At 36.3% G+C, this 13,684-nt stretch overlaps 1 protein-coding gene across 3 annotated transcripts in view; it reads left to right on the top strand.

Moving 5' to 3' along the window:
- Nucleotides 1–13,684, top strand: part of mef2d (myocyte enhancer factor 2d) — a 61,509-nt gene that overhangs the window by 14,935 nt on the left and 32,890 nt on the right. The gene's annotated exons all lie outside the window — the stretch shown is intronic.

Genomic DNA, 13,684 nt, shown 5'->3' with positions numbered 1-13,684 from the left:
GTGTTTTTCAGCTGATATAGATGATATTGAATGCTGCATGGTGATAAGTGAAGTTTACTAGCAATTTAGCACTAAAAAAACAAGAAAAGTTCAGTCTTCAATATGTGGTTTCTGAAATGTGTCTCAGGGATTGTGTGTCTGAGTCAGTTGTCACTTTTCTGAAACAAAACGTATGTTGATATCCTACTGGGCTCCAGATCTGGGGTAAGAATTTCCAGCAACATACTTTTGGATTCCGTTTTTCATTTATTTTCCCCCGAGATGATGGTCTTATTAAAACACTTGAATCATTTAAATAACAATTATTGGACAAAAAATTTAGAACACACTGAAATTAATTTATTATAAATAAAAAGATTTAAATAACATAACAGTTTCAGTTAAATCAGCATTCTAAAATTATGTAGGGTTAAGCATGTTCCATGAAATCTTTCCTTGACATCACAGCAATTCGGTCATTCAAGACCATTCTGTGTTTTTAATTGTTCTTGAGCCCTTTTACAATTTTTTTTTTTATTTTTTAAACCTCTCAACTTACACACAGATAAATTGTCTGTTGTTCTCCTGAATATATGTATTCTGCATATTAAGCAAAATATTGTCAGTGATGAATGACACCAATAGCTTATAATTGAATTAAAGGGAAGGCTTATGACTGCATGAAAACTCTGCTCTTTAGTTTACGTTTAAAACCTCTGCATCTTTTAAGGTAGATGGGTATGTTTGTGGTGGGGGGGGAGCAAGAATAGAGCAATCACAAACATCGGTTTGTGATTTTCAACGTTTGGAGTTCTCTCTTTGTCTAAAATTCCAGCTGCCTTTTCTGTGCTGTAAGCAGAGAGACTGAGAGAAAGCCTAGCATACCAGACCGAGACACTTTATTTTGTTTAAAATGTATTATACTCAATATTAACAATGATTATGACTTATTCATGTGGCTGAGGTTTGGGCAGTTTGTCTGCAGCTTGGAGTATGTCTGCTTTGAACAGTGCAATAAAGAATCAAGGGAATGAACAGTGTTTAAAATTGCTCATTTGGCATTTTTATGGCTATTACAATTTTTATATTAAAAGCCTTGTTTTTCGCAATAGGATTTGAACCTATTTAGTTTTTATTTTTTGTCAAAATATCTTTTTCCCTGTTTTGGCAGCCCAAAACTTCCTTACATTTCAAAGCACCCCAGAATATTCCAGAATATTTTTGTTTGTGTATTATCTTCATATTTGTGATTAAGTGCTGTAGACAAAAATCTAAAGTCAGCAGTGTCATTCTTTCTTTGTAAGCCTTGCTTCTCTATGGACTGCCGGTACTCAATCAGTACGGCACAGCCAACATGTTGCCCGGAAGAGAAGTGCACACAATCTCACACAGATCCCCTTATTAGGCTCTGAGCCAACACAGTGTGAAAATCATGGAGAGATTCAGTTATATGAGAGAGAGAGGAGCAGAAACTTATAGCAAGTCCCTTAATGCATTCATTACCAACAATGTTTGTTTTCTTAGTAATTGTGACTGCTCAATTTTGGCTTGCAGTGGTTGTGTTTTAGATCCCTTGTATATTTGTTCCCAACCCTGGCAGATTTCCGATTTGATACAGCCAGTCAGGACACCCCCACCCCCCCACCCAATTTTTTTCCCTAGAACTTCTCCATATAAGTTATTCTTTGCAAGAAAATTGCTCCTGGTCTATGTACTGTTCATTTAACTCTTAGCATTCACAATGTCAAATCAAATGTTTCATGCCTAGGAAACTCTCTGTCCTCCCTTTGTGTCACAACTGTTAAACAAACTCATGGCCACTGAATTCCCATACCCCTCAAAGCCTTAGAGGTTTCAAGGTCAGAAAAGGTCATAGTTTGTGAATCCCTCAGTGCAGTGGTGCACTTTTAAATGCACTTCAGCATTCTACAGAAACATTTTTCTGAATCATTTTGTATCATTTGTAGCTTATAACCATTAACGGTATTTCAGATATTCAAACCAAAAAGAAACCAGGCTTAAGTACTGTTCAGAGTGGATTAGTTCTCCATTGGAAGGTGGGGTAATGCAGTTTTAACACAGGATGTCTGACAGATTGGCATTTTCACCAGAAAATGTTTTTCAGAAAATAAAAACAAAAAAACTTGTATATGTTTTAATATAGCTGTTTTTTTACCAAAAATAAAAGTTTGGTAAAATGATGTATAGGATATGAATAAAAAATTGAGAAACACAGCTAATCATTTACATTACCCCACCTTTAAATGTAAATCTAGTCTCATTCAAATAGTACTTTATCCTGTTTATAGAAATACAGTGAATGAACAGAACTTTATTGCGTTTTTATAACCTTATATCTTAAGTTTACAGCTTCACAACTATTATAACTGGTCATAATGCAAAAGTTGTGGTAAAGAGCTTTTGTAGAGACTGTTAATGACCTGCAATGGTACTAGATGCAAAGCTGAAGCTCCTAACATATGTGAGGGGAAATCGAGAACACAGGGGAGTTGGAACAAAAGGTGTGTAGGCAGCTGCTGCTGTGTTTAGTGTGGCTTTCACGTCTACACACGGGCTTTCAGGCTGGGAGATCTGACACAGTGCTTTACTGTGAGCCCAGCACTAACACCCAACCACCCTCTCAGTTACCAGCAAGGACACTGATGAATTGGAGCCAGTTGCTGAAGGCATATAAGGGCAAAGGGTGGGGAGGTGGGGGCCAGGTTGAGAGAGAGAGAGGGAAACTGATAGAGGTCCTTGCAGTACAGGGTCATTGCTGGACTAGTCACTTGTGTCACACAGCTATAGTGCATAGGAGACACAAGCATTGTGTCCATGAGGATATTGTTAATTCTTTAATTTACCCATAATTCTGTGCCATTGGTTGAACTTGGGATACATGCTGCTGTGATCATCAGTGAAGTTCAAGAAGAAAAGGTAAGAAAATGACCTCCAGTCGTATTCATGCTACTGGCACTCTTAATACTTTCACCTGACGTTTTGGATTCAGATCAGGTCGGTTGCTTGTGGTTAGCCTGTGTCAGTAAAAAAAAAAAAAAAGCTCTTACAGCTTATTTTTTGTTTTTGAGATTATTTTTTTTTTATATATTTTGAATGTAACTAACATAAGGCAGTATTTGGTGACATCAGTGTAGTCTGTGATTTGGTAGAGGAGGAAGTCCTTGACGTAGATGTTCATGCATTTCTTTGATGTAATGAGAGATTAAGAAGCTTTTGTGAGGTTTGGATTGGGGTCTTTTCAAATGTTGTGTCTGGCACACCTCAGTTATATTGTGTTTTTGTCTTGGCCCAGATTTAAAATTGAATATATGATTTATTTATTTATTTTAAACTCTTGTATTTCTTCCTTCCTTATTGGAAGCGTTGAAAATGGGGCATGGTGATATGGCCAGAATGTTTATCAAATATATTCTGATATAAATAAGAACGCCTCGGATTGCCAAGAACAAACAAGAATCATGAAGTCACTTTTCAATAATCCCCTTGGCTTTGTCAATATTATTATTTAAAACAATTTTTTCAAACTGAGAGGAATGAATTTCAGTGACAGATTGTGTACGTAATATATATTGGTTTATTGAAAATTGTTATTGAAACATTTTATATTGTGACATATATTGATATTGAATGATTGTCCAGCCCTAAGTGTAAGTTTTACTGTGTGTTCCTAGAGGTTGGCAATGTGGCAAAAATATAATATTGTGATCCAAGAAAATATTTTTGTGATATATGATACTTAGCCCAGTGTTTCATTTATCTGAGACTTGATGGTTATTTACATATTCACAATTATTTAATGTAAGTTATAACTCAAAACTAGCTGTAATGTTTTGATAAGTTCAAAGGCCTATCACAGAATATAGCTGGTATAGACTCTAAGCAGTTTACAGTGGCTGCTTTGTGGTGTGTAGCTTATCGGAGATCTGTTTCACAGCTGTTGGCTTGCAAATCAATGGATAATTGCAAAGGGAGGGCTTTTGATTGACATCCCAGGTGGAATGGGCTGTACACTATGCTGACTGCTAACCAATACTTTAACTTAATAGAGCCTTGCATACACTTGCTCATAAAGGCCGCAGAAGCAGTGCCATTTGCTTTACCAGTGTTTTTTATTTTATTTTTTTTTAAATCAGAGTTTTTTTTCCCCATTATTAAAGTACTCTTTGTGGAAAATAAATGACTTCAGAAAGAGTCAATGGGGTACTAAGAAAAGGAAGTGTGCATTTACCTCTTGACATTGTTGTGTGGTTAATGCTCATCTTCCATGTTAAATTGTCTTTGATATGTTATCTTGATTTTGGAATAGGCACTCTGTCACACTTTCTGTTGGGTTCAATAATGAATGCTAAATTACTAAACTTTAATGCCACTCGAGTTGCCACATGCATGTCTAAGCTGGTAGTTGAGCTTCTTTTGTGTCCAGTAGTCAGGTTGATATGGTGTCACGTCCATGATGAGTTTTGCATACGGCCATGTTTTCCAGAAGTCATGCTGATGTCATTGCTGTGTGTATGGTAGGTGTGTCTTTTTCCTTCCTCTCTTGCCTGAATCTTTTGGATCATCTTGTGGTAAAAAATCTGTGAGAAGTAAGTTTATCCACTCTTGTAATGGTATTTGGATATTGCTGGTTCTAATAGCAAGTGATATTTACATGATGATCACCTGCCTTAATATTGTCAACTGACTGGTCAGACCACATTGGCGTCACTGATGATGAGACAGATTAGTTAGTGTCAACTATAAACTGTTCACAATCTCACACAACAGTACTTGTTTATCGTTGTTTAGTGTGTGTAGAGATATGCCAATAGGAAAATATGTAACCGGTATTTCTGTGTGCCTCGGGAAGTCCAACTTAAGTCAACAATGACTTATGAACTATAATCTATGAACCATTGTAAATCAACCTTATATATTTTTTGAATATAGTATTTATACTCACACTACCATTTGCAACTCAGAATCTCAAATTCAAATTTTGAAGCTATTTCGTTCTTCACATCATGGCTTATGGTTTTTGAGTCTGAGACAATATTGGAGTCTCCAAGAGGTTATAATAATAATTCATAATCATATGTAATTATATTGCAATACAAAAATATTGAATCTAATAGTTTTATATAAATTTAAAAACAAAATTATTAATTTAAACTAAATGTATTATTTATCGATAACATAGTGTATTTCAGATAAACCTTAGAATATTGTAAAAAATTTATTTTTTTAAACAGTTTATAATTTATAAAACTAATATTTAAACCTACCTTATGTAAGTTACTTGTGTGTAAAATTATTTTTTTTTATTATTTTTTTATTTTTTACAGAAAGTGAATTTAAATATTCTAAAAGGTTAATTCATTTATTCTGAAACACAACAAATGGACGTACTGATCTTGTAATGTAAAGAAATTGGTATTAGTTATAAATTAATGGTTCCTGCCATTAATATATTCTTATATCTTGAAATATGCAGCTTACGCGTTAACGCTACTGAATGGTTGAACAGTGGCAAGTGAGAATCGCAGACCTCTTTCAACACCACAAACCCCTACACTCCTGAAACTTGAGTGCCCAGCCAAGAGAAATTAAGCCCTTAAATTACACCCCCCCCACCCCATATTTGGCATCAGGTTTCTGGTATGGGGTGATTTTGGTAGCTCTTCTGCTCTGTGTCATGGAGGATATCTGAAGTGTGTCACACCACTAGGTTATAGAATCACCATACACAGAAGAGAATAAGCATGTGTATTGATTTTGGTATGAAAACCAAAATCACTTTACACTGGGGTCAGCAGCTGAGTCGCTGTGTTGGAGCAAGCTAGTGCCTGCCGGTCAGCGAGCATGAGGCAACAGGCTGGAAATATCCTGCAGTTGGTGCTGGCAGTACAACCCAAGGTTGGAGTAAATCACTGGAGATAGTCCCATAGGGAATTGCAAGCGCCATCACAACCCCAGTTAGAGTCACTTTTCTGTAGAGCGGCCAGTTCAGACAAGCCCAAGAGTGTGTGGGTGTTCACTTGTCAGGATTGTTCTTTTTAGGGCGGTTCAACTGTCTAAATCTTTGATTTTAAGTTACTCTAACACCATTTGGAAAACTGTTATTAATAATAATTCATTTTATATTAATTATGTTTTCTTACCTTTATTTAAAAGGTGTATTCACATGTAATCGAGAATACTGTAATGTGCAGATTCAAATCAATATTTTTTTGACATTTTTATTGTAGTCTGAAAAAGAATGTGGTCTGCATTTTTTTTTCCCTCTTACTCCATTTGTGACCTACTTAAATAAATATTAAATTTTTCTCTATTACTGTAACCCTGAAATGGACTAAGTGGATAAGAGGAGATGAGATTTCTCTGTTTCCAATTTCTACATTTTAAATATTTTTATTTATTGGAACTGACAGATGTACAGAATTCCCATATCAATGCCAGTGCAATATTTTTAATTTGTCAGATTTTTATTAAAAAAAGAAAACAGGCCCATATTTTGGAATCTGTATTCTGAACTATATTCAGCTACTCAATATCTGTTTTCTGTCAGAACACATGCCAATGTGTTCAGTAGCAATCATGCATCAAATGGACACTGGTTAATTGTTCTGGAGCAGTAGAAAAGAAATAAAGAACACTATTATTGCTTCAAATTAGAGCTATAAACCAGAAATTACCTTTAAATTAATTGTAGCTTGATAAAAGTGATTATAATATTCAAAAAGGACCATTATTTGCAACTTTTGAATATTGTTGTAAGCATACCAGATGTAATGTAGTGTTTACTGTCTTCATACTTCATTATTAAAGATGGTTAAAAAATTAGGCACTTATCTGCAGATGACTGAGATTGGTCTGAATGTTCAAACCACACAATGCAAGTAAAGTAAATATGTTGGAGATTCTGTTTTAAAAATATATTTTTCAAAATGAATTGAATTTTTCACTACAGAATTTGGAAAGTGATGTGTGTGCGCGAGTGATTTTGGACTGGGGGTCAGCACAGAGTTTCAGAAACACAGTTAACAGAGGGCCTAATTTTAGCGGCTAAGCTCTCAGATAAGAACATTCTGATTGCCCTCATTGAGTTATCTCCCCCCCACCACCATTTAAAAACAATTCTTAGTAATTACCCGCACAATCAAAAATTTAAATCTCATTATGACACAGGGTGAAAAGGCCAGCTTTACAATTGTTCCAGCATCAGATATTTAGGCATGCATTTGCCCTTCGTGCTCTGCTGTTTTCTGCTCAGTTTTGACTGTGTTTCATTGGCCTCAGGGTTCTGGCACCATATGGCTGTGGACCACTGGTAGTGACCATGACCGGACAGTGGTCTCAGTACAACGTGTAAAGTGTCAGTTTTGTAAACAGTTGAATTAAACAATGGACAGTTGTACAATTCAGGACACTGGTGTCCTGCGCTGAGCCGGAAAGGTGATGGATTTCTCTGTGCTACTTTGGCCTGAGTCCAGTCTCTGTCCAGGCGCTGGCTCTTATCTCTGAGCCCCAGGCTTCTCTGCCTCCAGATACAGACAGGGATGACAAAACTGGACTCCCTCTCTCACACCCTGCAGAGGAGATATGCTTACATGTACTCTCTCTCTCTCTCTCTCTCTCTCGCACTCTTGCTCTCTCTCTCAAACACACACACACACACACACACAAAATGCCGCATGCCCACACATGGACGTAGGCCGTGTGCTTATCCAACTGGAACTTAGATACTTCAGACCACTTCAGGAGAAGATGGATTGCTGCAGCACTATGTTTTATGGGGATCGTTTCAGGCAGAAATATGTAAATGTCCAAAGTGAACAATAAACTAGTTATCTCTTATGAGAGGACCCAATTAGACTTTGTACTCTTAGTTCTTGAGCTGTTTATGACGTTTCTCACTCATTCTTGAAACCATACAATGAATACAAAAATACATTTAAAAAAAAAACAAATTAAAAAAAAAAAATTGTTAGCACCAATTAATGTATTCATAATTGACTGAAATTGAGAGTTACTTTCATGTATCAGTGTCCTTTTATTCTGGTGTATCGATTTAAGAAGTCCGTGTTCCCACACTTTATTAGGGGTAAACAGTAAATGGTTTGTTTTGAACGTTTAACCCTCATAATGGTTATAAAAACAAACCTGTTAAATTAATTTAGACCGTATGTGTTTAGCAATCTCTAGAATAAAACAAGTATAAGCCCCCCCCCTCCAAAAAAAAAAAAGAAAGTAAATTACTGAATTTACAATGCTGTTAATTCATTTTCATAGTTTGTTCATATTCCCCATGAGGAGACATCAGCCATCCTCATTGTAAAAAGTGTAACTGGAGCAGAGAAAAAGGTCTGCAATTTAGTTTAGTGAAAGAACAAATCTGTGCTGAACAAACTGCTGTTTTATGGACAGGGATCATATTGCCCTGTCATTTCTCTTCAGCATGGTTTCTGTTATATGAACATTTTTATTTTTTTTTTTAAATGTGTAATCTGAGAAAAATAAGGCTTTGTGAGATGAGATGTAGAAGTGCATGATTTGTAAAGTTTTGTAACCAACAAAACACAAAAACACCTGTGTAAAATTATGTATTAGTACATTCTCTCTAGTGCATACCTATGTAACAAAAACAAAAGTGAAAATTGTTTGTGTGTATTCTTACACATTAATCCATCAGGCCAGTTCCTTTTCTGCTCTTTGAATTTAACTATCTTTTGGATTAATGAACACAGGAGTAACTCTGTGTAGCCCTGTCCAAGATCTTGTGCTAAGCCCTTTCTTAAAGTGTGCACTTTAAAGACATTTTATGACTTTGTCAAGGGGTGAGCGAAAGGAGCACACGTTTTCAAGGGCTTGGAGAGTTGAGCAGAATTGGGACACATCACATCATACCCCTTTAGCTTGTGCACATCACTACTGTTTAAACATTGTTTGTAGCCATGCAGGTCTTAGTGTTACTAGACCCATGAACAGATGTTTTGAAAGTTGTTAAAATAATTTATCATAATCTCTTATGCATGTTTAGAGGCATTTGTGACCCACTAGATCATGATGCCATGAGCCATAAACGCCATATATTTTAAAATGTAATTCCGTGAAAGCCATACGTTTAAAACTAAATACAAGTAAATGTGTGCATTTTATGTAAGACCAACACTTTTAAAGTAAAATAAGTCTCTGAATTATTTTTAATAACATTGTTATGCTCGTGCTAACCAACGATGAATACAGTACTTCTTACCATTTAATGCAACTTTTGGTGCTGCATGGTTTCTCACAATTGCTAAAGCACCAGCAAAGCTAGCCGAATTCCAGTCACCTTATTGGGTCCAAACATAGAGTTGCTGCTGACTAGCTTGCACTCTGCACAGTAGCTCTTGCCATGATTTCTACATGCTGTCCCCCACAGTATATTTCGATGCAAACGAAGTTCCGCTTTATATTTGACTGTTTCATCGATGCAATTTTATCATTGCATATTAGACACACTGAAGAACCTGCTCTATCCAAAAAAACGATGAATTCCTCTGTCCATCTGTCCATCCCTGCTGAAAAGTGCAATACTCCTCATCTTTGTTTCTATTAGCCATCTTCTTTGATAAAAGGGTTTCTGCAATTAGCTAGCTGACTACTTGAATAACAGGAGGCAAGTTTACTTTCTGACCTCACAAAGACCTGTGTACATTACGCGTTATCCAAATAAAATTTGGTGTTGTCCCAGAGGACAGCTGTGATTGGCTCCAGCCAAACGCAACCATGAACACGAGTGGTAGGAAATTAATGCATGATGTTTTTATTATTGTTTTCTTTTAATTAAAGATTTGTCTGAAATTATATTTAAGCGACTCTTTTACATCAGAAAATGGGTAATCATGAAATAATCTAGTGCAGGCGTTGGGAACCTATGGCTTGTGAGCCAGATGTGGCTCTTTTGATGGCCAACGCCTGCACTAGATAATTTCACAATCACCCATTTTCTGATGTAAAAGAGTCGCTTAAATATAATTTCAGTACAGTGATTCAGTTTTGTAGTTTGGTATGAACCAACAGTAACAAGCTTTCCATGATTATAAACGGTCCTGAACTGCCTGACATTTGTGTTTATATCACTACAGCAAGTTAAACAAGACATTTTCTGCTATTGTCATGATTTTTAAAAACGTCACCCAGACACATTAGTCTTAATAAAGATAAAAGGTTCTAGTTTTATTGGTTAAAGTGGGGAACGTCACATACTCACTCATATAAATGTAAAAAATAAATAAAAATGTAAGAGTAACCAGATTGAAAGTAGGTGAAGTTAACTAATTTTATCCGCTTTTATGTCCAACAAAATGCTCTTATTTTAAATAACACCCCACATTTAAATATTAGCAGGTGCATCTCTAGCTGAGCTTTTTTCTTCTAAGCTGTTGTAATAATGCTGTTTGTGTTTTTGCAAGTTCAGGCCTCTTTGATTGTGCTCACAGCTTCCTCAGCGGTGTTCTGCAAAACCTCTACTTAAATATTAATCCTTTTGACCAACATTGATATGTGACTAATATATAGCAGGCCTGTGAGCTTACTTGCAATAAAAAAACAAACAAGATCTGTTACACAATTATACAGAAAAGCTTTATGCCTTTTTACTTATGACAAGTTATATTTCCAGTTTACGGTAACAGTAGATGGCTCCTGTTATTGTTAATAAAACATGTCCAAATCATGGTATAGGCATAAGGAAAATATTTTAGATTTGGTTAGAAATTATATATTTAAAAAAACAAAACAAACAAAAAAACAAGGACCACATAACAATTTTGATATTCTAGTAGATTGTACTTCATAATAGTATTTAAAATAATCTGTTATCATTTCTTTATTGGATAAGTTACCTGTATTGTTTTTCTCCATATTAGTTTAGCCCTGCAGCAGTGGTCTGAAACTAAAAATTAATTAGTAGCTGGTGATTTGACTTGAGTTTTAGCAACTCAACTGCTATTTGCTTCCCTTCTGGAAGATCTGAATTGTCCTTCCTTTAAGATTAACTCTTAGGCTCATTTAGGCTGCAGAACCTTGTATTTGGTGGGTTTATGATGCTTGCTGTAAACTCTTGAGTTTGAATATGTTTTACTGTGAATATAGAGATGGCCTTGGCCTGTAAACTCCTGGACAAAATGCCAGGCTAAGTGTTTTCTGACATCAGGTATCCAGTAAAGCAAAATTAAAAAAACAATTGGCTTGAATCTAAAGGACGTTTTCGCTTTTGCTTGGACAAAAGAGAGAACCTGTTTGGTGCATGCCCTCCAAGTCCTGTGTAGCCTTTGTGAAAGAGGCTAAGTGACTCAGATCAGTGATGGTAAGCTGTCTCTACTATGCTCACAGGGCTAAAGGTTATGATCTGACTCCTCCTGTAGATAAAACGGGCTTTTCATGTGAGCTGGCCCCATATCCCAAAACGAATTCTGATGCAGTGCTGTCTTTGAAGCACATTCTGCTCCCCTCATTGCTGGACATGGGTTCTCTTCCTATTAGCACATCCTCTGTAGCTACAGAGAAAGCATGGACACCTCACACAACAAACTGGAGAATGGATGTTTGTGCTCATGGCACACACACACACATACCACTCCTCTCCACAAAATAAGAGGAATGCTGAAGCTAGTGACAGGTCCTGTTCCATTACATACTACAAGAGGTGTGTGTGGGTGTATGTTTATTTATTTTGAATTTTTTCTTTTTTTTTTTAAACTGCCTCTCGAGTACCTCTGAAATCAAAATGCATTTGGAAGCATAACTGCCTCATCTGACTGATAAAGCACACAGTAACAGAACGGTTGACATTTTTGTGATCTATATATTGTCCCAGAAATGCCGTTTTAAGACTTTTTCTTGTCCCTGATATCATGATGATATAATAACAGTAATGTGGAATCAAAATATAACAAATGTTGAAGTATCCTTAATAAACAAAGCATAAATAAAATGCAATGACAGAGAACAGGACAGAGCAAATGGCTACAATACTTGTGATGTTCATTCTGATATTAACAAACACACCAGTAAAAACAATGGTTGATATTGAGGTAAATCAAAGTTTATACACACAAAGCTCCTTGTTCCGCCATTTACACAATTTACTGGATCACATTTAGTGACTGTTGTTTATCTATCACTACTTTTTTATTCATGACCCCAGTACTTATTGAGCTATCTCAGTATAATAATGTAAATGACATAATTGTGGTTAAATGAAGATATGTTTCCAAAAACTGTCTTGTTGTCTGAAATTGCCCCTTCCTATGCTGTATTATGCTGTAAAATTCTAAGGTTAAAAATTGTAGGCATAATCAGAAGCTGCTTCTGGGCTTCCCCCATCTGGTTTTATAGAACAGTGTTTGAATTGATGAAGAGGAAGTAGGCTACTACTTCCTTGATGTCGTGTGTATGCAGCAGCAAGCCTGCTTTCGGCTCCAGTCATGCGGGTGTGTACGCAGTCTGGATTTGTGAGTATATATAGAACTCTATTTTAAGGCTTTTTTTTGTGGCAGAGATAGTTATAGCAGGTTTTAAAATTATCGTAACCCACATGGCTATTCTGAGGTTGCATTAAGCTCATTCATGCTTCCATTCATTCAGACTTGGGTATGTTGCTGACGTGAGGCTCCCTCACACAGCTATTAATGCTCACTTACACTGTCCCTCAGTATATACTCATAAACCCACTGTGTCTGTGCATTCCCCCCACCCCAGGCTCCATAGGTCTTTATAACCCCAAATGAAACCAGTTCTAATATTATCATGAGAAATTCTACTTTTCTTTTGCAGTGATATTTGTTTTTTTGCAGTGACACTGACAGCCATGAAGTTTTAAAATCACCTTTATAAATACATTTAAATATGTATATCGTTGCTGTCCATAGGAAAAGCTCTCTCTCTCTCTTTTTGTAGATTTTTAGACTCCTGTTCATTTAAACAGAGCAGCTATCCTTCACGTTGTGTGAATGTCCTGATGATTGGACCCATAGAAGTGCTCCAGAATTACTTGGAATAATATATTTTTACATTGACTTCCAAGTTAAGGGATTTTTTCCTTCTCCTATAAAACTGCTATTTTGTAAATACATGTTTTTTCTTTGGACAGTGAAAACATACATTTAATCAGTGAAATGAATTAGCAGTATTTGTTTTCTGCAGAGACAGTCTCCTGACTCCTGACAGTGCTGGGCTGCAGATGGGTCCTTGCCCTGCCTGTGTATCGGTTCGATTTGTAATCACATGCAGCGTGTCAAGTTGGGGTTGTAGCAGCTCGCCGCAGGCCGGCAAAGATCAGTGATGTGGCTGTGATGTCTCTAATGAAGCTGACACAGCACAGCTCAGATCCTACTGCCCTGAAGGCTCCATGGCACACGAGCCACTCTCTTGTCCTACAGGGAGCACAGAGCTCCAGAGTGGGGTTCCCCCTAATCTGTTTCCACTGCTCATTCTGCATACCAGAATGGTTTATATAAGAAAGGCCTATGTCTAGAGAACTGTCTCTGCTTCCTTGTTAGGCAGTTAAGAATGCACATTTCTTTGACTGATTTCAGGTTAATTATATATTTTGTATTGTTTTACAGAATGATATAGACAGCATACTCACTGATATAAAAAAAGACTGAATGTGATAAGTGAAATTTCAAGCAAATCCAGAACCAAAAATTGACATTAA

The sequence above is a fragment of the Hoplias malabaricus genome, chromosome 10 (genome assembly GCF_029633855.1).
Source record: "Hoplias malabaricus isolate fHopMal1 chromosome 10, fHopMal1.hap1, whole genome shotgun sequence".
Classification (NCBI taxonomy): domain Eukaryota; kingdom Metazoa; phylum Chordata; class Actinopteri; order Characiformes; family Erythrinidae; genus Hoplias; species Hoplias malabaricus.
This window is presented reverse-complemented; position numbering and strand designations above follow the sequence as displayed.